Below are 25,653 nucleotides of genomic sequence, written 5' to 3'. Positions count from 1 at the left end.
AGCATACTGTATGGAGCAGAGTAAAAGACTGAGTGCTAATAAGCAGATTTTCAGATGGGCAGGAGGTTGCATTGGTAGGCATCAGGGTATGCAAATGATATGCGAGTCTGGCAAGGCTGGGAATGACCTAGATCTGAGAGATGCCAGGTGGATGTTGTCCGCTGAAAAGAATCATCCATCAAATATAGGTAGTTCTGTGCCAGCGAAAGCTTTTCAGAGGTATGCATCTCTGTTTTACAGATTCAGAGAAGGAACTGGGATAAAGGGCCTATATAAAGGGAAGCAATGAATCCTTGTTGAAGCGTCAGATGACAGGTAAGGAAGCCAAGAATGAGCTGATGCTGAGTCAGATTGTTCTTCTGGTCCCCACACTTGTATTTTTTGAGAATATGTGAACCACATACCTGAAAAACTGTCCCTCTCTGTGCTGTTCTCTGCATTGTCACATACCTGTGTTGCCTAAATTGAGAGGCCAGGGGCATCAGTGAAATGGAAGTGACCCTGAAAAATTCAGTAAGAGCTCCTGGAAAGAAAAGTTCAGTTAAAAATGTAAGCCAGTGCTCTTTACATGCCATCCAGAGAAGCAGTCTAAAGTCTGTTATGTCAGTGCTGAAGTAGCTGTGTTCTCTGTGTGATTACAAGAGGTCTATGTAGCCAGGATTCCAATGAAATCTTTTCTGATGATCCAGCTTTTGCAAGAATGGGGGTGCCAAAGTTAGGTAATTCTAGTGATTCTCTGTTCTGTTATTTCTTCTACCGCGTTGTTTTTTCCACCTGTATTTTAACTGATCCCCTGATGGGCAGTGCAAGTGTACTGCTGGTGTTTCTGTCCTCTCCTGAACTCACTGTGGAGATCCAGTTAGGGGGACAGCCATTTGGTACCCAGCAGCTGGTGATTTGGTCATGCCTTTCTTTTACTTGTCAGATCACTTCTAGTAAAACTTCTTTCTCTTTTCTTCACTTCTTACTGAATCACTGCAGAAAGCATATGCATCCCAACAGTGCTTTGCATACAGTGTGTTTCAGCTTCTGGATGTTAAATCAACATTTAAGCTAGCAGGCCTTAGCTGTGATATCAGGAGGTTTTGGCTTTTCATTCCTTCCCAGGCAGCCAGTGCTCTTGAAATCATGGGAATGCATTTTAGCAGGGCCAGCAGAGTTCCAAAGTGCAGCCCATGGCTATCTTAATCTTTAATATTAACAAGGCATTGGGTCAGGAGGGGGTGAGTTACATGCCAAGACACGTTGCGTCCTCAAACCAGCCTTCTGAACCAAAGATGACCTTACATTCTTTTCCAGTCTGTTTTAAGATGTTGGCTGCTGTGAAGTTACTTGCTTTGCAGCTTTCAGACCCAGAAATCTTACCTCTGCCATCCACTCTAAGTACAATCATGTGGCATAGTATGCAGGGAAAATAGACTGGAGCTTTGAAAGAGGTATAGCCCTTTGCAGATCTGTCCCATTTTGTACCAGAACAGGACAAATAAAGTCAGATGGAATGACTGATTTTTGGTCATTTTGTTGACGTTAATGGTACCAGAGCTGGCTTGGAGAAAGAACTTGTGGCAGCTGGTGTAGCATATAAAGTGCTTTTAAAAAGGTGAAGAAAGCCAAACTATTTGAACAATAGCAAGATAAACAAGTTTCAGTAAAATGCGACTGTATTCTTTTGTAGTTGTTGAAGTAGACTTGATGCTTGTGAGTCATGGAGACTGATGATTTTTCTGAAGGTGAGCTCCCTAACCTGCTAAAATATCTGCTATATTTTATGGAGGATCCACTGAAAACTGGTACAGCATAGTGCTGTCAAATAGTTCTGGAGGTTAGATCATAAAGAATTAACCGTGTTGTGTACTTATTTTCAGGGGCCTAGCTTTTACAGCACAGTGTGACAAGAGTAATGCAGTAGTGGCTAATAGCTCTCCACTTTTCATGTTGCTGGGAGAAATACGATGTGTAGAAGTCTCAAATGAGTCTGCATGTGATACATTTCTTCCTTCACGAAGAAATGGAGATCTAGCTTGACACCTTTTGACTCATCTTTGCTCTTTTGATTTGGGCTGTCAGGAACTGGAATTGTCATAATAGAGCAGATTTTCTTGGCTGTTCGGCTTGGTTGATGCTTTGAGAGTAAATTCAAGGTCCTGAAGCTGAGTCTGTTCATCTCCTTGCTTGAAGGCTTTGATTGTGAAGAATCCCCTTTTTGTATGATGCCTTAAGTTATGGAGAGAGTGAGTTCTGTGGCATTTGTGCTAGCTGTGTGTACTCCAAGTCACTAGTAACTGAGTGAATATCATGCTCTCTGAATTTCATTTTACACGGGACTGCAAAGGAAATATGTGCGTAATCTGTGCAAACAGGGCTGATGCCTTAGGACACAAAATCATCCATCCTGTTTCCCTGCCAGTTCCCCTACCTGAGGGCTTTTCCTTAGGTCTAGATTGGCTGGATCTGTAACTGTAGTATGAAGAATGTTACTTTTTAAAACTGAAGTACTTTTACAGCTGGTTGGAAAGGAAGGATGACACTGCAGTCAATTCTGATCTGCAATGTAGGGTGCCTAATTTCTGCCACAATTGTATTGTGTGAACATGCTCAGATCACTACTGTTGCTCTTCTTTGGTTGCAAAATACGATTAATGCCCATCTTATTTGGGATTTGAGGAATAGCCCATAAGTGTCTATAAGATGCTTGGATACTGTGATGTTGAATGCTTTGGTAACACTTGGTGGAGGAGAGGTGAAAAGGATATTGCAAGCGGTGACTTCAAAATAAAGCAAGCACGTGTGTGATCCAGTGTCCTGTGTATTCTGTAGCATGGTAAATTTGCTATAGAGTGCAAGTCTTGTTTAAGGCAAGTGGAAACTTTGGGACCCGCTCCCCCCCTTTTTTTCCCTTCCCAGGTGCTGTTTGCTTGTTTCTACAGCTTGTAACGCCTCATCTGGCTGAACCTTTTTGACTTAAATTAATATTTTCTCCTTTTTGCACCCTCGTTTGTTCCAGACTTGGAAATTGTTCTTTTTGTTGTCAGAATGTTCCTAACTTATAGCTAATATGCTCGGACAGAGAGGACAAAGAGTAGCAGCTTGCAGGCTGTCTCATATTTAGAATGACATGAGTCATCCTCTCTGGAGTGTCCTCCTGGGAGCTGTGCTTAGGAAGGAAATGGCGTGGAAGACCATGTAGGAGCGTGAGAACAGCATTGCGATGGTTGGAATGCAGGATAAGCATCATTTGGGTGAGCTCAGTTTTCCTCTGCTTTTTAACAATGCTGGGTGCCAAGCCTGAGGAAGACTGTTGTATAGAGATGAAGGAACTGGAATGTGTTCTTCAGTTGAGGTGAACGCAATTCAGTGAAACTGATAGGCATCAACCTGAATAATGATTTTAAAGTATTTTCACATGATGTCTAATCTGTGGAAATTCACTACCACATAATAGCACTGAGGCTAAGAACTGAGCGGGATTCAGAAAAGATCAAGCACTGATGAGTGGAAATGTTCAGACTTGCTTTAGCTAAAGAACTTGTTTTAGAAGGTGTATTTTTCAGACATAACCCAATCTCTTAACAGGTAAAGGTTTGACGAAAGGGCAGTTTGTTCCATAATTGTCCACTGAGGCTTCTTGTTCCGTCTTCTAAACCACCTTGCACTGGCCTGTGTTAGAAGCAAGGTGTTGAATCACTCTTATTTGCTATATTGGGTTCCCCATTAACCTTTCTTTTTGTGAGAACTGCATTAGGGGAAAAAAAAAATGAAAACCACCAACCAGAACACAAACCCACAAAGCACTCCAGCTGCTCTGATTAGGCCTGGTAGTTGAGGGTTTAAAGCTGGTGGAGAGGAAAGGTAATGCAGTCCATAGACAAGGACTGTCTTATTCATGAATGCAAAGACATAAAAGTATTGTCTCTTCATGCTGAGTGGTCAGACAAAGCTGTTTGTGCTTCTCGCCTTTGCTTGTAAGAGGGAAAAGAACGTGTGGAGTTTGACCTCTCCACGTTGCAGCCTTGTAGTGGACTTTAGTCTGGAAGGTGGCTTAAAGGAAGGGCTTTAAGGCTGTTCAAGTGAGATCCAGTATGTTGTCATGTGAATCTCAACATCCTAATGTCTGGGGAGACATAGTCTGTGTCCTGAGGTCAGGTCCAGTCTGTGTTGAGGATCAAAAGAGTCATCAGTGCTGCTTGGTCAAGTAGGCATAAACGTGGTTTAATGGATAGGCTAATAAAGGTAAGTGGCAGTGGTATGGAGATACATAGAAAATGTATACATTTGCCTAAATGCAAGGGGAACTCCTGAGGGAAAGTTAGGGGGGAGATTTTCAGAGCTAGGAGGAGCTCATATCAATCTCAAGACATCTGTAGGGATACCCTCCCTATGGGCTGTTCTGGGAACAACATGTGCTTTAGGGCACAACATAACTCTTGTGGCAGGCGTAATGGCTTTGAGTAAAGGGTTACTGACTCTCATAGAAGTTTTGTGATGCTGTGAAAGTAAAATGGGTCAGGATTGGAAAGTAAGGTTTCCTGCGAGGCTTAGGCTGGCTTTTAGGCACAGAGGATCTGACTTGCTGCTAGTGACAGGAGAACTGGTTTAAATTTCTAATTACTAGGGGTCAAAAAATTCAGAACTGAAAGTCCAACAGTGACCACTGTGTCTTTGGTTGTGTTCTATATTTGTATTTTGACTCTGAGATAAAACTGGCTTTCGCAATGTTATAGGAGTTGTAACTGGATTTTCTTTTGTGTTTAAAGTCTTGGTTGTGCAGTGCATTAGCGTAACACTCATGCATTAATGGCTCTCAAATCAAAAGGGACAGATGAGGTAGTTTCACTGACTATTGGGGAATTACACTTAGGCTCATAGAAAGCCTTAGGCAAGTTTTACTTTATAGCATTTGTTTCAAAGTAATATAAGTTATTTTCCTGAGACAATAATTAGATAATCGTTGTGGCAGTAAGGTTTTTGACCATTATTTTAGCGTATGCTACTTAGGGTAACTGCATTTAGACCTGGTTACGTCTTGCTGCACAAGCTCTGTACAATTCCCAAAGATGCCTTGCCTCATTGTTTCTTAAATAATTTCATCCTGCAGCTTTGCTCTTTGTTAGTGAGGACTCTGCTGCTGTCCAATGGGAAGGTTACAAATATTCTAGGGAGATGGGTTGAAGTCTGGTCTGGCTCACACGACTGAAAAGTGGTTGCAGTTAATTCTACTGTTCTGTTTTTTTCTTGTGTGGTTTTTTTTAATCTTTTTTGTTGTTGTTATTGAAAACTCTTCCCACTTTTCTATTACCTGTAGAAGATCCATACCCAATGTATTGTACACAGCCCTTCCAAATGGGGGAAAATAAAATAATGAAAAATGGCAGGTTATTTGTTTAAAGTTGTTTTAAGGAACTTTTTTGAGAATGGACTTCAAATTCACATCCTACCTTTAAGTGGCTTTAATTTTCTGAGCAGAAAGCATCTCATGCACTGAAGTGTGCAAAATATATTAACTGAACTTTTAGAATTGAATTTCAAAGCTCTGCTTGCACTATGGTTATGTAAATACTATGCTCGGAAGAATTTTCTCAGGTAACTGCATTTTACTAGCAGTACACTTGGATAGTTGTCTGTGTAGACACTGAATCCAATTCTTCTAGGGCTAGTACAGAGTGACATTTTTGGGAAACTTCTTGCACCAGTTGGATTGATTTTTCTAGAGGCAAATCACCTTTGCTGGGCTGCATAATTTCTGTAGAGTCTACTTATAAGTGTATCCATTTTAGCTTGATTAGATGATGCCTTCGTAAATAGGTCCCCAGGTGTATCTGAAATGGCTACAACAGAATTCATTGTCATCAAGGCTCCAGCTGGATGGGGAGAGCTGTATTACTATGCAGCTCCAAGGATGATTTACTATCTGACTGACAACTTGCAATATAAACATTAGTCCAAGCATGATCTTGTCCCAAAACCCTGCCTACACAGGGAGCCAGGAGCCTTCCTGCCACGCGCCATAAATCGTTTACGGTTTGCTCATGCCCATACATTTGAAAAACAGCTGCGTATTGGGGATTAGCAGTTTGCAGAGGGCCCGTGCGGGGCTAAATTAGGGTCCCTTGTCCTGGTGGTGAATACCGGTATTGGCATAGCGCGAGTGCTTCTCTGCATTGGAAGGCAATTTACTCTGGGAATGGGAGGCGGGTGCAGGGTATCTGTGAGGGTACAGCAGCCGGGGGAGAGCATTGGATTGCAGTGCTCCAACTTGAGCTCAGATGCCTGATGGGTAGCTGCTCAGCATGGGGTGGGGGTTGAACCATTCATTGTTAGCTGTACGTTTTGGGTTTTTTTTTTTTTTAATATTATATATTTATTATTTCGATATATTTTACATGTGGACATATATACGCACAAAATTCAAGCAGAGTACTCCTGTCTCCTAGGAGCCGAAGGCTGACAGGTTTTGGGTCTGTTTTTTTTTTTTTTTTTACAGTATGAAGAGTGGTTTCCCTTTTGCTAGCAGAATCAGGGTAGCAGAATCAAATTATATACAAGGCCATCTGGGGCTTCACAGCTAATTTTCAGCTTTTATAAAAAGTTGTACTGTGTCACTTGGATTTACTAGAGCTTTGCAACTTCAGCTCCCAAAGTAAAATTATTTTTGTGCTAGCTGCGATAATTTAAATTACCTCTGTGAGCTTCTAATGACTAACTTGTGTTTATAGTGAAATGTCCTATTTGCCCAAACCCTGGAAGCACAATCTGTTTGATAACTCTAAATGTATTGATGCTTTTACACTGGTGCCGAGTACATCAGAGCCTAAAGTCAGTTGGTACCTTCAGGTCTTTCTGTAATATAGAGAATATACAGATTTTGCTGTACAAATGAGACTAGACAGTACAGTTCAGATACCTCCTATACGCTGCTGGGGAAAGCAGATACAAGTAATACAAGTAGACCATTTTTAGCTGGATTGGTGCCTCCATCAACTAGTCCTTTATTGGGTGGGTTGGGTAAGAATCTGGGTGGAATGTGTCAGCAAGGCACCCCCTTCTACATGCATCAGCTCAACACAAGTCCTTCCGGACCATACCACGAGCATCCATAGGGCCATGGGCAAAGCTGGTAGGCTCTGGGTAAAGCAAGTGACTTATTTCCAAAATGACACTATTAGAAGGGATCTTACTATGTTTTTGAAGCTGCTGCATAGGCATCGCTCTGATATAAGACTGTTTTCCTGGAGCTTCCTGTTCTGCTCAGCTCTCCTCTGTTGTAGACTGGGGGAGAGGAAGGACTCATCCTTGGCTTTTTTGAGCCTAGCAGTTGCCTCCATTTTTCTTATTACTTTTGGTGAAAGGCTGTACATTCTGTTTGATTCCTTGTGCTTTGCTGAGGTGGAGGCCAGATAGCACCAAATATGTTTGTGGCTGTTTGTGTGGGCATTTGAGATTTGGAAGGCACCTGCTAATGAGTTTTAGGTCATGTCAGATTGGCTAAGTTTCCATCAGGCTGGTTCTTTGTTGCGGCAATGCATATGGACTGTGTATGCTTGGGGATCCCTATTATCTATCTCAGAGGGGGAGGGCTTTCCTCCTGTTCGCTGCCTCTCTCCCCACAAGAAAAAAAAAATCACTGTGTTCTGGAGAGCTGTCAACCTCCAGATTGAATATTAGATGATTTGCTGCTTATACATAGGCTTTTCCAGATACAAATGAAGGTTAGAGAGGGGCATAGGTATGTGACTGTATTTTGAGCTTTCCCTCCTTTTCCTTGTTTTTGATGCCACTGTTGGAATTCACCCTTCCCTTTTCCTGGGAACTGTGTTAAGGAATTGCTGTCACCCAGAGCAAAGCTTGCTCTGCTTGCCTCAGGGTCTTACCTCTCCAGGTTAGGACTTTGCCCAACTTCCATGGGCGGCAGTTTGTTCATGAGCTTATGTTACCCGAATCTCCTGGGGTAGGTCTGAAGGCAACAAGCCAGAGCAGTGGAAATCTCAACTCAGAAACGCTGGAATAGGGAAGAGAAGGAAATAAGAGAGTTAGCAGTACAGTTAACTCTTCTACACTGCCCCTCCTTTTTTCCCCTGTTCCCTCACCTGCCCAGCTGTGTAGTAGGTTAGCAGTACGTGTCTGTTCTTATTCTTATGAAAGTAGACTTTGTTCTCTGAAGACTGCTAATCATGCCCCATGGGGGTGTAATCAGTTATAAGGTATTTAATACAGTGCAGGCGGGAACAGGCTGCCTGGACGGGCTGGCAGATTGCAACACTACAATTATAAAGGGCCCCTTTCCCCCACTCACCCGCCCACCGGTGGCAGGATGAGGGTTGTGCCTTGAAACGGTATTAAGTCTATGAAAAATAAAGATGTAGTGGGGGAAGGGAGAGGAGAGGCTGAAGGGACAGCTCCTGTTCCGGGAAACGGGCAGACTTGTGTTCTGTGAGAGCCGCAGCCATTGCAGGTTGCACACTTGAGACTTGTGGGAGCTTGGGTGCTGTCACCATTGAGGTGGGTTACACAGTGATGGCCCTTGGCAACCTGTAGAGCAGCAGGGGCTTCCATCCCCTCTGAGATGTGTTTTCTTGTGGTGGCTGGGGTTGGAGAGGTATGGAGTGGTTAGAACTGGAGAAGCCATTTTTCCTGCATGCAGTGATTTAGGCACCTAATCTGTTTGGGTGCTTTTGTAAATCCTGTCAGGCTTCTATTTATGTATTTGGATATAAATCTGTTGGTAAATCTGGCCTTTCACGCCTCTTTCCTCCAAGTACTGGAGCTACTGCAGCAGTTCACCTTACTGGCTAAGAGGGGAATAGGTAGCTTGAGGCCTTGAATTTTAATGAGCATGGGAAAGTCTACTGGACCTAATCTGGTCTGGTTTTGTTACCTAATACCAGACCATTCCCCTCAGTGAGGGCTTTGAAATGCACATGTGGGGTGTGGAACAGCTGGGCCTTATAAACCATCCCTGCTCCGGCAGCTTGCTAGATACGTTGGCACGTTTCTGAGCTTGTAGCTACACTGACCTTTCCCCTTTCAGGTTTCGTAGAGATGACAGCACTTCAGCCCTTCGACAGTGCTCTCAGAATTTGCTGACACTGTTTTGTGTGGTGACAGCACAGGGCTCCCTCCGTGTGTGTGCTGTTTGCTTCTTGGAAAGTAGAAGGAAATATGTGTTTTGCCTTATGAATTTGTGTTCCTTTCTGACATCTCTGTGCTTTGCTGAAGTTCGGAAGCTACTCCGTGAAGCACAGCAGATAGAAGCTCTTTTTTTGGCCGCCTTGGGGGCATTGGTGTAGATTCAAGTGCAGTATATTCTGTTAGTGACAGTATTGGTTTCCTGCTTGGCTCTGAGAGAACACTGGCTATCAAGTCTCACAGCTGGCCCTTAGCACTGGACAATGTGTTTTTAGGAGTGGGTTGATGTTTAGTTGTATTGCACAAAGTAAGCGCAGTTTCAGAATGTGGGGGGTTTGCAATACAACCGTCTTTTCATGGGCTTGAGAATGCCGCTGACAACTTCACCTCCAGACACATCCTCATCTTTTTCCCTTCAGAGTAACTTTGTGTTTCAGAACTGTGAATTCTTTGAAGAGCTTTGGGATTTGAAGGAGTTCCGCATGAAGGAGGAGTAGTGTTTTTTTCTGACTAGAGCACAGAATCTCTGTGAGACTAGAATAGCGAGATTCTGAGGTGAGAGGTTATGTGATGTCTTGCGTTTTTGTACATTGAGTCTCTCTTCTCTTGATCATGTAAGTGACCAGATGTCAGTGCTGTAGGGGGAGAATAATGTATAATGAAGATCAGATCTGTTTCTGTGGGCAGTGGGGACAGTGTTTACAGAAGGATTTTTGCGTAATGAGGAAGTGCCTGCATCTCAGAGCAGTTGCTTGACTCAAGGTAGAGTGGTTTCCTGGGGCTGGAAAAAGGCCTGGATCCTTCCAAGCACCCTGATGCCCAAAGTCAGCTTCTTATTCAGCTCTGCCCCCTTAGCTCAAGTCATCTCAGTGACACATTTGCCCCTTGTCTTACAGGAAAAATTGGGGAAATTCCCTTCCCAGGCTACTGCACAGAGCTGTTCCTGCCTTGGGACATGGTTACTTCCCAGCCATTGTGGTAGCTCTTCTCCTCCCTGTAGCTTGCATGCCCAGTTGATAACTCTCCTGCCTCGCTCTGTTTCTCTTGCCCTATAGCCCAGGTAGTTGCCTGGAGAACTCGAGGACTCTCCCACAACTGAGTTTGAGGCTGAAGCTGTTGTTGGGGTCCTGGCAGTGGCAGAGCTGGCGTGCATGGGGAGCGTGGCGGGTGTCAGCACTGTGGGTGTGCGGGCTTGCTGCTTGTTTTCCTTCCCTGCCTCGTGAGGAATGCAATGTGTTTGCCTTCCTTGGCCTGTGGTTGCAGCCACATTCCTGCACTGGGAGTCAGCACGGCGGCGGGCGGCGTGCTGTTCATGCCCCCGAGCTACATGCTTTCAGCTCCACATCAAAGGTGTGTTTAGTGTGTAGCTTGTGCCATTCCTGGCCACACCTGGTGGCCTGCAGGCATGCAGGAGGTGGAGTCTGGCTGGGTTTGCAGATGGCATTCAGGGTTCAGACTTCTTACTTGTGGAAAGGCTGGAGCTGAGTCCATGCTAAACAACCCCAGGAATGCAGCGGGAGAGCTGAGCAGCACAGTCACTCCAGGGGCATGTCCTAGCAGCAATGTTTCCTTTATAGCTGCAGCAAAATAACTCATGCTTGCTCCTCCAAAGGAACTGGTTGTTTGCTTGGGTGTGTTGTAGGGTTTAATTTACACCGATAAGGACAATTAAGGTTGGCTCATCCCCCCCCTGCAGCATTTGTGACCTTGGCAATCAGTAGGTGATTGAGTGGCTCTTGCCATCAAGCTCTGCTCAGTACATGAGATGTCTGCCTGGAGATGGAATGGAACCTGGATATAACCCGGGCAGGAGTGTTGCCCGCAGTTGGTGGGTGTCGTGGTTTAACCCCAGCTGGTAACTAAGCACCATGCAGCTGCTCACTCACTCCCCCTGGTGGGCTGGGGGAGAGAATCAGAAGAGTAAAAGTGAGAAAACTCGTGGGTTGAGATAAGTACAGTTTAAAAGCAAAAGCTACACACATGAGCAAAGCAAAACAAGGGATTCATTCATTCCTTCCTTCCCATCAGCAGGTGGGTGTTCAGCCATCTCTAGGAAAGCCGGGCTCTGTCTTGCGTAACGGTTACTTGGGAAGACAAACACCATAAGTCTGAACATCCTTCTTCTTCCCCCTGCTTTATATGCTGAGTGTGATGTCATACAGTATGGAATATCCCTTTGATCAGTTGGGGTCAGCTGTCCCAGCCAAAACCAGCACAGTGGGCAAATGTTTTTACCTGTATGTGCTGCAGCTGAACTGCTCCAGCTTCTTCTGGAAAAGCTTCCTTTTTCTGGCTGGTACCTCAAGAGATGAGGGCATGAAGCTTGGTGAAGGATGGCAGATCAGGATGCAGATGCATTATTTTGGGATCCTTGACATGATGTCTGTGAGAAATGGTCACTAGTTTTCTGTGTCCCTATTATGCAAGCCATCCTTGTCCTCTTTATGTAAGTCCTTCATTTGCCTGGCGCAGGGAAATGTGGTCCGTTTTGACCGTGTCGGTACGGGCAGCCCATAGGCAAGGCTTGAGGGAGAACATCTTCTGTGTCTTGGGTAAGTCCTGGGCTGTTCACTCCATTACCCAGTTTACTTTGATATTTGGGGCTTGAACTTTCCCTTCTGGCAATTTCTAGTAGCCTGAAATTCTGTGACCTGCCAGTCATTTCCATTTTAAAGTTAGTCTTCTGCAGAAGACCTCCTTACTGCCATCTTTAGACAGTAGCAGGCATGAAAGATTTGGCTTTCGGAAGTGCTCTGTCTTTAGAGCATAGTTTTTGCCTTTTAGCTCTTGCCACAGTCTCTGGATCAGTTGCTGCAGAGCTGCTGTTACCAGACTGGTCCATGCCACACTCTCTTACAAAGCAGGATTTCATTGATACGTGATTGGGAAATGTTACTTGTTGCAAGAGACTCTTACCATTGTGAGATGGTTGGAAATTACTCTATTTGGGCTCTCTTCTGTATCGGTTTCATGTAAAATGTGCATTTTGTTTCAAACTCGTTGCCACTGACTCCGTACCTGACTTTTAGGGCTTGGGTGTTGACAAGAAAGTGTGTTACCTGAACCTTCATTTTCCTTCCTCTGTTCTGCAGTGCCAAAGTGAAGAATATGCCCTGTGGCAACATGAGGTGTAGCAAAATATAAGTAAGTCTAAAAATGGGTTATGTGGAATGTTACTGATAGAACATCTAAGCGTGTATAATCATTCGGTGTTCCAACTTTGTCATGCGATACAGGCTACGGCTGCAAAAATGGAGTTCTTGTTTAGGATTAAATGCTGCTTCTGCTGTCACTTTCTGATTGCCAGGAAGGGAGTAAGGGAGCTGGAATGAAACTGGTGTGACATTGGCTGAGGAGTAAGGAGGGCTGATTCTTGGCCTGTTTCTATCCTGTCAGTGAGTGTTAATATGTTGTGGAGGGAAAATGACCAGTTCCTTGTTTTGATTTATTGCTGGCCTTCAGGACTGTGTAGAAACCAAGGTCGATGTGCTTCTGTGTTCGGTCCCAAACACCTCAGCCAGGGAGACGTGCTCCTCCAGCTAAGAGCAGTAACCCTCACCGAGCAGCTAGATCTCCCCCTGGTGGGACAGGGAGCAGAAAGCAGGGGCTATGGCTGGACAGTGAAATTTGGAATTGCCCTGCTCCCGGGGCACCTTGAGCCTGCAGCAGATGTGGTGTTTCTCCAGTTGAGACATTCCTTATGTCAGAGTCACAGGCTCTGTAGAGCTGAGCTCATGCAGCTGCATGAAGCTGAAGGCGTGAGCGAACAGCTTGCTGCCGGCACTGGACAAACACCCTCTGTTTGCAACATCTGCCTGCCTATACGCTGGCATTTCTCCATAGTCTTTTTGCCCTTAGATGAGCAGTGATCTGCTAGCTCTTTGAGTGGTTTAATCTGACACTTGACCAAAAAAGAATTTAAAAAAAAAAAGTACCTGGAATGTGATGGCTTGCTTTCTTTAGAATATCTGGGTCCGATCATCCTCTGCTCTCGGTTAGAGCTCCTTTGAGGATAGGTGACTTCACTTGTGGGTGGACTATCTCTCATTCCTAGCTTGTGCTCTGAAGGAGCTGCACAGAGCTTACTTACAGGGGGTCTGCAGGGAGGAACCGTGTGGAGTTGAGGAGCTTGTCTTCACTGCTAAAAAGGAGTTGTTTTTCCTTAACTTCAGAATAATTAACGGCCTTATGGTGTCTCAAAGGATAACAGTGATAAAGGCCTGGCATTTCAGTTTTACGAGAGCAATGGCAGGCAGGGGATGTAGTACTAGTCTGGACAGCCTGACCTTGTGGTAACACTAAAGTGCTGAGCCTTCGCTGCAATTGCCCCTTGAGACAACTTATTCTCATTATTAGCTCCAGCTGAAGAAAACCAGTGGGTCTAGCAATAATGACAAATGTGGAAGGAGATGGTTGGTGAGAGCTCTGACTCTGTCTGAGGAGATGTTGTATCTGAGGGAAGAGCTGAAACAACCCTGCTTGGTCTCAGGTGGAATGTCTTTGGTTATCCCCCCCAAAGGAGGAAGGTGAACCTGGGAGGTACAATACAGCACATACAGAAGGACAAGCAGTCCAGCCTGTGACTGCTGGTGACAGGCAGCCTCCTCATGTACAGCTTGTAGGGCAGGGGCTGGAGGTGTGGGTCCCCTCTGCTGTGGGTAGGATCCTGCTGTTAAAAGGACTGACTGGTGCCCAGGTGAATGGGGAGAGAAGAGCCATAGCCAGTTGCGTGCTTTATACAAGTCACCAGTGAAAGACAGGTGGGTGGATCTGTTTGCTTTTCCTAAACTGGATTAAACTGCGTTGTATTTCTGTTACTGAACTCTCAGAATAAAATCTCTTGGCAGTTCAGTGGTGCTGAAGACTAAGAAAATCATTAAAAACAAAAAACCAAACCAAAACTAAACTAAAAAAGAACGCAACAAAAAAAAAAAACACCACCACCAATGAGGTAAACTGAGGCCAGATCAACTACAGGGCCACACCACAAAAAAGAGAGAAGAAGCTCCAGGGTTACATTCTGCTTCAGGAGCCATGCTTCTCTATTGTTTACAGAGTTCAGACAAGTTTTGTGCCTGTTCCTGCCCTTGGCTCAGGCTCTGCATCTGCTGGGCCCAAAGCATGTTTTTGAAAGCTGTCTCCTTTCCTTGTTCTGCCTTTGTGGCCTGTTGAGACAACTGCTGCTAGCGTGTAGGTGTGGGTGCTCTAACACTCCACATTATGCCTGGGTGCAGAGGCTGAGTGGAAGTTGATGGGGAATATTTGATGTGGTCTCCAGAGTAAGCAAGGGCTGTGACTTAAGCAGAAGACATCTGTGCCTGGTAGGGATCCTGCTTTGCAAAGGAGTCAGTAGCAACATCACTTGTAACTTCCAGGAAGGGAAAGTGGTGGGATTTGGTCAGCTTTGGGAAAAGACCATGAACCTGTGAACCCTTTTCAATTTTCTCCCTTTGGCTGGACAGGTTTGTTCCTCTGAGATCACTTCTGTTTCTCTCAGTGCTACACTGCTTTTCCCTGCCAGCTTATAACAAACTATTGCTCACTGTAGGTGAAGCGAGGATCAGGCAACTTGGTTGAAGAATGACCCACTGCTGTCCTCGCACAATACTGGAGTCTGTAAGTCTGTGTTGAGTGCTATAAAGATCATAAAATATTTCTGTGCTAGAAAATCTCTGATGAATAGCACAGAGCATGGCTCAGGTTTCCATGGCAATGCTTCTGAATGTGCTTCTGTCACCAAAGAAAGAGGGACTTTCAGTTGATTAAGGTTTGGGGGTTTTGTCTGAGAAAGGGGATGGTGGTGAGACTGCATGTTAGTTGTTTGCCTGCCTTTGGGTAGTGCCTCTGACTGATATATAATCTGGAGAAAGAGAAAGCTGACATTTGTCTAATGGCAGAGACGGACTGTGTCGTGCAAACTACAGCTGGACTCCTGGACATGCTTAACTGTTCAGCTACAGATGCAGCTGCACAATCACCCGACAGTTAAGCCTGTACCATTCTCTGCCTCTCACATCTGACCATCTGCTAGGGAAAAGCTAATTAAACCAAAACGATTCTTGCTGGGATTAAAGCAGAGAGAATTGAGTATAGTACAAATATTGTTCTCCTACTACTGGATCAGGGTTGCTGCTTTATTTGTACTTGTAAAGAATTGCAGGCTATTCACCTCAGTTGCTGTCAGGTAGGTGTTTAGCTCATGCACACTTTTCTTCTCTTTTCTATCCCAGGTCACTCTTGTTTTAGGTACAAGAAATAAGTCTTGTGTCTTGCTGAATTGTCCTGCAGTTCCTTTCTTATGACAGCTGAGGCTCTTTAACATGAAGTTTCATGCAAAAACAGTGCACAAAACTGTTGTGGTTTTTTTTCTCCCTAGTGCCTCAGTTTCTTTACCCATGGAATGGAAATTGTTCCTGCCTTCCTCCTTGCATGTATTTGTGGTGAGCATGAATCCTAGAGTTGGTGTGGGGCCACATAACCTTATAATTGCTGGAAGCTACCAGTGTGAATCTGAGACTCAAGACCGAACAGTTTATTACAAAAGTGTGCCTGCAGCCCTTTGAGAATTGAAATTTAAATCTCGTAAAATAGAAAATGTGGATGTGTGGCTCCCTTAGCAACTGAACTTTTGTGTGTACCTACAGTCCATGTTATCAGGTCTTCAAAATAGCTCTTTCCAAAAAGTACTAAATTAAAAGGACTTACAACTCTGGTTGATTTTGTGGCTGCTCCTGGTGCTCAGCAAAAGTAACAGCTCACCAATGTGTTCAGAGTTGTGGCACAATTGAGTGTGAAGGATTTAGTTCTCTGCAGGGGGCTCTGAGAAGATTCTTGCTATTGTCTTTCTGTGCTGAGCATGGAAAACTTGTACTGAAGAGGAAGTTAGTTCTGTATATGGTAATGCAGAGATGGCAGTAGAAGGCAACGGTGAGGAGAAGGTGATGGTTGTGTTGCTGGAGTGTATGTGAGGAAGGTTGGAGTGAGCATGAAGAGACCTGATTGAAGAAGCAGGTAGAGATTAAAGTGAGAGTGCTAAAAGAATGAAGATAAATTAAGTCTTGATATTTGGGAGGAACAGTTCAAATAGTTTTGAATGAGGAATGGGGAAAAAACAGTAATTTTGGAATTGCTGGAATTTAATTTTGACAAATACATTTCAAGGGGAAATGATTTGGGAACTGTGAGGAGGTGAAATGTGATTTTAGAGTGTGGATTTGTAGCATGTTAGGTCTGTGACCTCAGGTTTGTTTTGTGTATGTGCTTACCCCACAGTTAGCAAGAAGACTTCATATTTTGGTGGAAGAAGGGCAGTAGTAAGGCCATGCCTGGGGACAGTTAGATAATGTGTTGTAACTCCACACTCCAGTTTGCTCAGATAAGCTGTTGGTGAGCCATACCCTTAGGAATGAGTGAGTGTGGAACATTGCCTTCCTGGTGTCCCAACTGTTGCAGGTGTGTTGGACATCAGCAAACAAAAGCTGTATGGGTGTATGGAAAACAGGATACAGCACAAGCATTTGTGGTCACCCTTCTGCCCTTGCTTGGGGAGAGTAGAGAAAATGTTATGCCATGCTAGTCTGAGCATTATTATTATTATTATTATGTTTAATTGGCATAGGAGTAGTGAACTTTAAAGTCACATAAATATCAGTACCTTTAATACCTTATTATACTTTGTGTACTGTGGTTAGCTTATATAGAATCTGAGAGAGAGATGTCACTCTGGGTTTTTTGGAAAGAAAAAAACCACAAACACAAAACCCAGCAAAACCTTATTTGAAAGTAGAAAAGAGTAAAAAAGGGTTAACTTCAATATTGGTAAGGATTTTGCCATTGCAGGGAAGTTGTACTGATTTAACTTAATCGGATTAGAAACAGCTGTGATTATATTAGTGCAGCATTCTTGTATAGGCATCCTTAATTTAGTTTCTGTCTTGTATCTATCTATTTAACTTAAGTTGATTCAATGTAAAGTGCTCTTAAACTGAATTAGGAACATTTACCCGGGAGGGTTATACTGCTTTATATTATTTTCTAAGTCAATTTAATTTTGTACAGTGTATATGTAGACAAGACCTTGGGGAAAAAGCTGATCCATTTTATTACTTGCTGAACAGTATGTCATGTTTGGCTGTAGCCATGTGATCATGGGATGAAAGAGCCTCTTGTGGTGCATGTTGGTGGAGGATGGGCAAACTGATCATCGCAAGCCTTTGTACAACTAGGTCGTTCTTAGTCATCATGTTTGATTGAAGTAGATTACTCCTCCTTGTAAATTAGGCTTTTTCTTGTATAAAACAGATGTGAGACCCCTGAAATGTTAAAGTTCCTCCTCAACCTGCCAATAAAAGTGCTGTGTAAGCAGTGAAAGCAACATCTCAAAACTTTTGCAAATGTTTAATGTTTCAAAAGATTCAGATGGCTGAAGAGGTTTGAGCTGGACTTTTCTACAGATAGGCAGATCTTGAAAGAAATTTCACCCAATTTTGATAGTTTCCCAGTTAGTGTCTCCCTCCAGTATGTACCTCAGTTTGTACGGTGACTTACATACTTACAAAACTCATGGCCAAGTAAGGAGGAGTTACTATGTAAGTACTGCAGATGTCCACTCTCTTTCTTGTCGAAAAGGATAAATCTAGTCAATACATCTTGTGTTTTCTGCTTGTGGGTGAAGGCTCTGTGGGAACAAAGCTGGCACGTGAATTACTCTGCAAGCATGGTTGGTGTGGTAGCATTTCAGAATAAAGCTGGCTGCTGTAAACAGCCATTTCATTTCTTGAAATTTGCTTTTGCCAGCACCTGCAAGCATCAGGGCTTGACTTTGCCCCTCCTCAGCATTGCAGATGCTCTGTAGGCTGGGTCACTGCAACAACTTGTCCATCTGTCCTCTGTAAATAATGCAAATAATGTGCTCTGCTCCATTGTCTGGCTGTGTAGGTACTGCATAGTGTGTTAGCCATCTGTGCATCACTGCAATTCACAGACAGAGGGGATATTTTGTAGGGCGTATTGAGGCAAGTATATAGGTTGCAGTAATGGAGCATTCTCTAGCAGTGCTATATTCTCTGCTAGAGAGACGGCTTAGTGACACTCAGTCCCTGGCACTGAGGAAGTGGAGGCTGTAGTTTGCTGAAACAAGAGGACTGTTGATATGAATTGCTGGGGTTTATATGTAACTTAGGGAATACTTACGGGGCTGAGAGTTTGCTTTTCAGTGTTTGAAGAATTTAAGCTGTTTCTATCTTGTCCTAGTTAAAGCCTTTTGATTTTATGCTCTAGGAAGGTAATGTATGATTTTTTTTTTTCCTTCCCCTCCTACATAGCGCAGGAGCTGACAGTAGTCTGGGAAGGGAATTCCTACATGTTGATTTTATACAGAAACGTTCACCCACTTCCTCCTTCTCCTTCTCCTTCTCCTTCTCCTTCTCCTTCTCCTTCTCCTTCTCCTTCTCCTTCTCCTTCTCCTTCTCCTTCTCCTTCTCCTTCTCCTTCTCCTTCTCCTTCTCCTTCTCCTTCTCCTTCTCCTTCTCCTTCTCCTTCTCCTTCTCCTTCTCCTTCTCCTTCTCCTTCTCCTTCTCCTTCTCCTTCTCCTTCTCCTTCTCCTTCTCCTTCTCCTTCTCTTCAAATGTTTGTTTGCTGTAGCCATTCCCTACCTTGTGTTTGTGAAAGTTTAAGGCCATGGCTCCCAATTTTCTTCATGATCTACCAGCTTTTTGCCAGACACATGTTGTTAGAGCATCAAGATTTGCTTTTTCTAGCAGAGCCCTGACAGTTATTTTCAAGAACTTTTGAGAGTTCTTCTAATCTCCATGAGTTGTTTTCTAATGGCTTTGTATACTTCTTTAAGTATCTGAGAAACATGCTCCAAAATTCTTCCAATGAAAGATCTTAAAAGTACACAGGTAAGAAGACAGTTTGAGGAAGGACATGAAACCCAAGTTGCAAAGACAAGCAGGCTCTAGAAGCTTGTAGCCTAAACCACCTTGTGAGAGTTGAAAGGATCACTGAACAAATTGAAGAGATCAAGCTAACAGGATCACTGAACAAATTAAACAGGCTTTTGATGTATCAGTGTTTCTGGATAAGAAGCTGTCATTAGTCCCCAGTGTAGCTGTCAGTGCTAAAGGTAACTTGGCAAATGACCTTTTGCTGATCTGGTCCTTGTGCAATTTCAGATGTAGCCATTAAAGGTGGTTCTATGCTTTTATATGCATTAGAAAACGAGTGTTCATTTCCTGATCAAATCTCCCCTGGGTATTTTTATTCTCCATTAACATTCCTTCTGGGGATTGGATTTGGGTCCTTTGCTTCCTGTCCTGTTCCTGTTCAGATGTTAATCAGCTGTTGTATTCTATTCCAGTTACACGTTAGCAATGGTTATGTTTCTTGGGCAATGCCAATCTGTCCTGGCTTTTATAAAAGAGTTATGGAAACTAAGCCACTTTTAACACAGCAAAGAAACTAGAGAATAAAATGCATACTTAAGGATATGGAATGCAACAGAATTAGGGGGACTGAGATCTTTGTATTGTGAAAGGAGGGAGCAGGACTGCAAGAGAAGTGCAATTCTGATTGCTTTTAAGAGACTTCCACAGGGCGTGATGGGTATGACAAACACATGATATGTCCGGTGGTATTTACATTCAACAAGAACTATGTAAGACTGTAAAGTGTAGGCATTTCATTTTCTTTGGAAATATATTAGGTGTTAAGTAGGGCTTGTTACAGGGACTCTTGTTCAACAGCTATAGCGTGATCCCTTTTTCTTGATAGCTCTTGGAATTGTTCCCATGCAGGGAACAGAGGTTTTTGCCTAACAGTCAAGGTTAATTGGTATGGAAAATCAGGAATGAGCAATAATCCTCCTGAAACTCAATTTTAATCCAAGAGTCACTATAATGCTATTACTCAGATCTGAATTGTGAGCGTTAACATACAAGCAGAACTGAGATGTGAGTTTCTGCACTAGGAGCTGTCATCTTTTTATTTTAAAATGAGCTTCAAAGTAACCAGCAGCATAATGGATCTAAATGTGCTTTTAATTGAGATGCCTTCTCTGAATGAAAAGATCTCATTAAATGTTAAAATGTCCTTTAATAGCCTTGCAGTCCTTTTCCATAGTAATCAGTGTCAGCAGTCTACAGGTGCTGCTTTTAGCTTCACACAGTTTGCTGGTCTGCCCTGGACAAGACCTCTTGATGCAGTTATTGCATCATCCATCTTGCTGGTCAGTTGTCTTGATTGGGTTTACTGCAGCAACTCCTCATGTAGTCTGGTTTAAGACATGTGGAGGCTGAAGGTGCCTCTGTCCATTAGCACGGGAAGGCAACTGGACAAGTCTGTCTTGTGTTTGCTTCTCATGATGCTAGAGAAGAGACATTGTTGCCTCCTAAAGTGGGATGTGCCAATGTCTTATGTTGGATGTGCATTTGGAGTATAGGTTGGCCCATACAGACTGAAAACCCTAGGTTAGCTGTGGTGATCAGATATGGGGCACAGGACAGTAGCAGCAGCGTGTTTTTTTTTTTTTTTACATGTCAGTATTGCATTTGGAGTTTTTTGGAGTATGTTGACTCTGTGATAGCCAATGAATGTTTCTGTAGTGTCGCATTAGAAACAAATGTGATGGTGATTGTGTTATGGAATGTCATTTCCATGTCATACAAGTTTATCTTTCTGAATTAAAAGCAAGGTTAAAGAAATGCTGCTTTTAAGAGGAAAAGGATGGAAAGATGACACAGTGCCTGAAATAAGAAACATTCTCTGCAACATAATTACCACATCTCTGCTGAGGAGGGGAGACTGCTGACTGTGAATTCTGGTGAGCAGGCTGCTTTGTAAGGTCAGAAACGGCAATGCAAGAGAAGGTGATGATGAGGAAAACCCTGCAAGTCTTCTCCCTCTTTGCAGCAGCTGAACATGCCCTGCAACAGCAAGCAGGCAGGGACTGGGTGCATCCTAGAACCAAAGCTAAGTATTAGGTACCTCAGGCCTCAAGGGACTTGCCAAGTATCAGAAAGACAGTAGGTGCCTACAAATGTTATTGTTTTGTGTTTTTTAATTTTTTTTTTTTATTCAGTGCTTTCCCTCTTTTTTTCCAAAGGGTTCCTTTTGGGACCTTTTTTTGTATGCTATGGACCTCCTTCTTGTTACTGGAGACAAAGTGATGCTAACAGGGAGTGTTGTGGTTTTGCATGCGTGCCAAGTGACTGTTAGTTGTGTGGCCCTGTACAGAATAGTCTTAAGCAATTCTGTGCTAAATCACGTCTGTTTTGGTGTATGGTGAAGGTTTTGCGTTTCTTGGCTCTCATAGAAACATAGCTACTCTGCAAGTGGGTTTTGCACTGAGGGATGCTCTCTGGTAAAAAACAGCTAGAGTCAAGCTTCCATGCTGCCTGTGCAGCTGTGCTCTGTCACTGTCACTGCACTCTCACAGTGAAGAGGAAAGAGGTTGTGTGTGTTTCATCTTTGTGAAGGGGTGGAGGAATCCTCAGCTTTTTTCATTAACAAGACAAATTCTTATGTTTACACTGCAGCCTTCTGACCCTTTGTGTGTTCATGTCTGTTTGACTGGAAGATGTGACTGTTGCTGATGCTGATGAGTGTCAGCCCAAGCCTCGTAGCTGTCAATGAGCCATTCCAGTGAAGCTGTAACTGTCACTGAGCTCAGAAATGAAGCTGGAACTACAGTGGGTAGTAGCCAGAAGACAGTAGAATTGGAGCTACTGCAGACACTAGCCTGCAAGGAAGAGGACTGTAAATGTTAAGGAACATTACTGATGAGAGATGGAAAGAGTAGATAAAAGGAACCAGGAGGTTAAGTTTCCTCTTGTATTACAGTGCTAATTAGAATAGCTCAAGAGCTACCTCCTACTTGTAGCTTCAGGCTAAAGCTGAGCTTCTCCAGGGTAGTCAGAATGTGGACTCTAGAGCAAGCTCCTTCAAAGACAGGCTTGTGAATAGCATGGTGAGCAGAATTAGTGCCTGATTCTATTTCTGGATATTACCTATATCCTTTTCTGCCTTGGAGCACAAGGTCTGTCCTGCAGAGAGTGCCTGCAGAGAGTGCTCTGAACAGAGGTGAATTGAGCCACCTTGGAATTCTCTCTCTGTGGTAGCAAAGGATGCTCAGGTATTCTAGGCAAGGAAGGCTTAACTGTGCTGATCAGGACAGGGAATTCTGTAGAAAAAATAACCAACTTTGCTGTGGCATGGTGGTTGGAGCAGAATGACAGAAGCTGGATTCCCGATGTTGGACAGGAATGCAGGTGGGGAAGCAGTGACCCCTGGAGCCAACTAGAAAAAACAGCTGCCTTTCAGAGGTCAGTTACTGGTCTGCACAGGCATCCTGCTCAGTGGAGAGATGGTTAAAAGACCTTCCTTTTCAGGGAGACAGTGAAGACAAGGAGCTTATTTCAATGGGGGGTCCTGGCATGAGGTAGTAGCCTCATGGTGCAGCAGTTTGCTGCTGACTCCTGGCTGTGGGTTGCTTTGCGCAAGCCAGGCTGTTTCCATGTGTTGTGCTGATAGGTGACTGACATCAAGTTTCCTTTCTCATGTTTCAGGAGCTGTTGGCCAGATGCTGCTGGATGCTGACAAGAGGAAGCTGATTTGCAGACGAGCGAGCGGCCAGAAATGTTTGGACACGTCGTCAGTTTGAATCTGTAAGTCCTTGTTTGAGGGGAAAATTGCCTGGAGGCACTGTGATTATTTAAGTGTTTCTGGAAATTCTCAGATCTTGAGGGTAGGTTTCAAATCCTGGTATCTTTTCCAGGTAGGTGGGGATGAGATGGCGGGTAGCATAATTCCTGGCTCTGGGGTAGGAAGCAGGACAGTCCTGTCTGAGCCTGAGGAACTGTGTGGTGAGAAAGAGGGAGGCCTTTGGCGTGTTTGTTTTGAACACCTCTGCAATGGAAACATGTGTGGACCCATGGATGCAGCTGTTCCTGGAAGCCTCTGCTTGTCTGCCAGGCCATATGGCTGGTGGTTTTGCCTTGACGCTGAACCAGCTCCTGATAGGAGTTGATGGAAAAGCAGATTCAAACTATGCTGGTCTGGTCCTGGTCTGGTCCTTCCTGGAGGCGTACACTCTCCCTTTCTTTCTCTTTCTCCCCCCATACTTTACAGTTTGCCCCGCAGAGCAGTTATGCTGTTATGAAGCTGTTTTTTCCTGTGCTAGTTGAGACCCGACTGTAGCGTTGTAGTAAGGAAAGGGGCCAGACAGCTTGTTGGGGCAGGGCCAGCGCTAGGGCACCTCTTCAGTTTGTTTTGGCAAACCTTGAGTTTGCGTGGCCCTGGTTGCCTACCTGTTCCATTCACCTTCAATCTGGCTCTCCCTGTGTGTGTACAACTGCTCCACACCCTGCAGGCCTGTCCCACCTCCCAGGGCTTGGTGCCATTGACTGGGAAAAAGCAGCACAGCAGCAAAAGTGCACCAGGGAAGGGGAGGCTCCACTGTGGTCTCTCATGCCAGTGGCAGTGGTGGCCACAGAGCTACGCTCTAACAGCTGGCTCCCAGATCAGCTCAGCTCTCTTCTTGTAGTGATGGGTACCCTAGGCTTTGGACAGAGAGGAAGGTTGTTTCTGAACTTGTGTTGGATCCCTAGTTGGCTGGACACTATTTCAAAGAAACATATGAGCGGCAAGGTAGAGCATGGTATGCTGCTTGCTGGAAGTCAGAGAGTAGCTTGCCTTCCTCTTGTAGAGGTATGGGTTATCACAGCTGTAGGTACAAGGGTGGAATGTTTTGGCTCAAACAAGAGTCTGATAATTGCCAGCTCATTTGTAGGTGAGAAGCATAGACTTAAAAGAATGGATGAGGTAATTGTTAGCATTACCAAGCTTCTGTACCAAAGGCTTCACAGTTAGCATCCCGTGGTGGTAGCAGGGAAGATTTGTTGGGAGGCTCCCATTTCACAGGAGGTTTGTTTAGTCCTTCCTGGAACCAAGGTTCCCTTGATGCTATTGCTTCATGAATTTTGAGTGTGTGGTCTCAGTTGCCTCAGTGCCTTGAACATGTCCTTGCCAGGTGCCTTTCCAGCTCTTGCCGGGCTATGTGGCCCAACTATCCCAAGCTAATTTCATTTACTTTCAGAAGATCTGATGTGGGTTGAGGCAGGTACCTAGAGTGAGAGTACCATCCAGTTGTCTTTGGTTATAAACATTCCCTATGCCTTACATATTTATGGGGTGAGATTTCAAACTGGCTGTTTTGGTGGATGCTAAGCTATTTGTTTCTCTTCTTCAGGGCATCTGAGTGAGTGTCCCTGCTTCATGAGGCTTCGAATTTGAGCCCAAGCTGGTAAGTGCTCAGCTCTTCATGGGCTAGAGAAATCATCATTTCAGCTTGGGATATAACCACATGCATCTCCTGTCCTTAGCCTGGCTGGAATTGACAAAAGGGTCCCCTAGATCACCTGTTGTTTAGTGGGGTGTTGACAAAGCTGCTTCTGGTCAGGATTTCAGCATTCCTCTTTGAAGTAGAGAAATGTCTTTCCAGCAAGTCAAACCCATCTGTTTTGCTTGGGGATGCAGTGGAAATGTGCATTTGTTATGCTGGATGTGATTTTTCTGAAGTATTAGGGATCTCTTCACCTACTTGAGTCTTCTTAGGAGAAGGGACCTTGAGGGAATGACTGCAGCTGGGAGAAGTTTCCAGCATTCTGATGGTGGAGATTTACAGGTTAGTCCTAGGAAGTTGTTCATGTCTGTGGAAAGGCATGAGAAACTTTTGTGAGCTTGTGTTTTCAGCAGAGTGGAGGACAGCTTGCAAATGTTCCTGTGAAGTGCAAAGTCTGGTGTTGCTTGGAGGCACTCTGTGCTTGGTGCAGACACCTCACACTTGCCAGTCCTCCCAGGCGACTCAGTTTTAAGTGTCAAAACGATGCAGCTAGGAAAGAGTGGATAAGAGTTGGAGAGAATTCTTGGAGCTCCATTTAGACAACATGCAAAACTCCACTGGCCAAAACACAAAGCAAATGAAGTCTGCTAGGTCACCAGCCCAGTGATATCCATTGACTACCTTGAAGGTAAGTGAATGGGAGTCAAATGGCTCTGCCTATAGAAGAGGGGAGAGGGTGATCTGAGTTAATGCAGGTCCTGCACTTGGAAGTGCTGCAGGTCAGGCACTGAGGATTGCAGAGATGCTGAGTTTGATCAGTGTTAGGATCCAGGAAAGGAAAGGCGAATGAGAAATGGCTGCTTACCCCAACTATAGGGGGACTATGAATGATGCATATGTTGTCATTGGGGGAAGTCTGGTGTCGGGCTCTGCAGGGACTACGTGGCATCTGCGAGACTTCTTGTCCTATGTACAATGAGGCGGCTGAAAAACTGGCTGCCTGGGAAGAAGTCTTTCTGCCCTCTGCTGCAGTCCCAAAGTGGTGGAAAGGAAGGAGATTATTCCATTTGTACAAGATAACTGCTTTCCTTCTGCCTTGTTTTCTGCTCTTGTACCGCTACTGCTCCTGCAGCAGGAAGAATCCTGCCTAGCACAGCTGGGGTAAAGGGACTAGTCTGGTCTTCCTGCTG

General features: G+C 44.3%; 1 protein-coding gene across 7 annotated transcripts in view; it reads left to right on the top strand.

Moving 5' to 3' along the window:
* The window catches only part of TJAP1 (tight junction associated protein 1), a 41,013-nt gene that overhangs the window by 914 nt on the left and 14,446 nt on the right, over window positions 1-25,653 (top strand). For 3 of the 7 annotated variants that reach the window (XM_071806147.1, XM_065834698.2, XM_071806142.1), the window contains exons 2-4: window positions 241-315; window positions 22,689-22,787; window positions 24,371-24,424. The gene's annotated coding sequence lies outside the window, so the exon portion shown is untranslated. Of the gene's footprint in view, window positions 1-240; window positions 316-4,073; window positions 4,231-15,285; window positions 15,308-22,688; window positions 22,788-24,370; window positions 24,425-25,653 lie in introns of those variants that run through there. The other 4 variants (XM_071806143.1, XM_071806145.1, XM_071806144.1 and 1 more) reach the window with 4 other exon arrangements.

Source organism: Patagioenas fasciata, chromosome 3, assembly GCF_037038585.1.
Source record: "Patagioenas fasciata isolate bPatFas1 chromosome 3, bPatFas1.hap1, whole genome shotgun sequence".
Taxonomy (NCBI): Eukaryota; Metazoa; Chordata; class Aves; order Columbiformes; family Columbidae; genus Patagioenas; species Patagioenas fasciata.
This window is presented reverse-complemented; position numbering and strand designations above follow the sequence as displayed.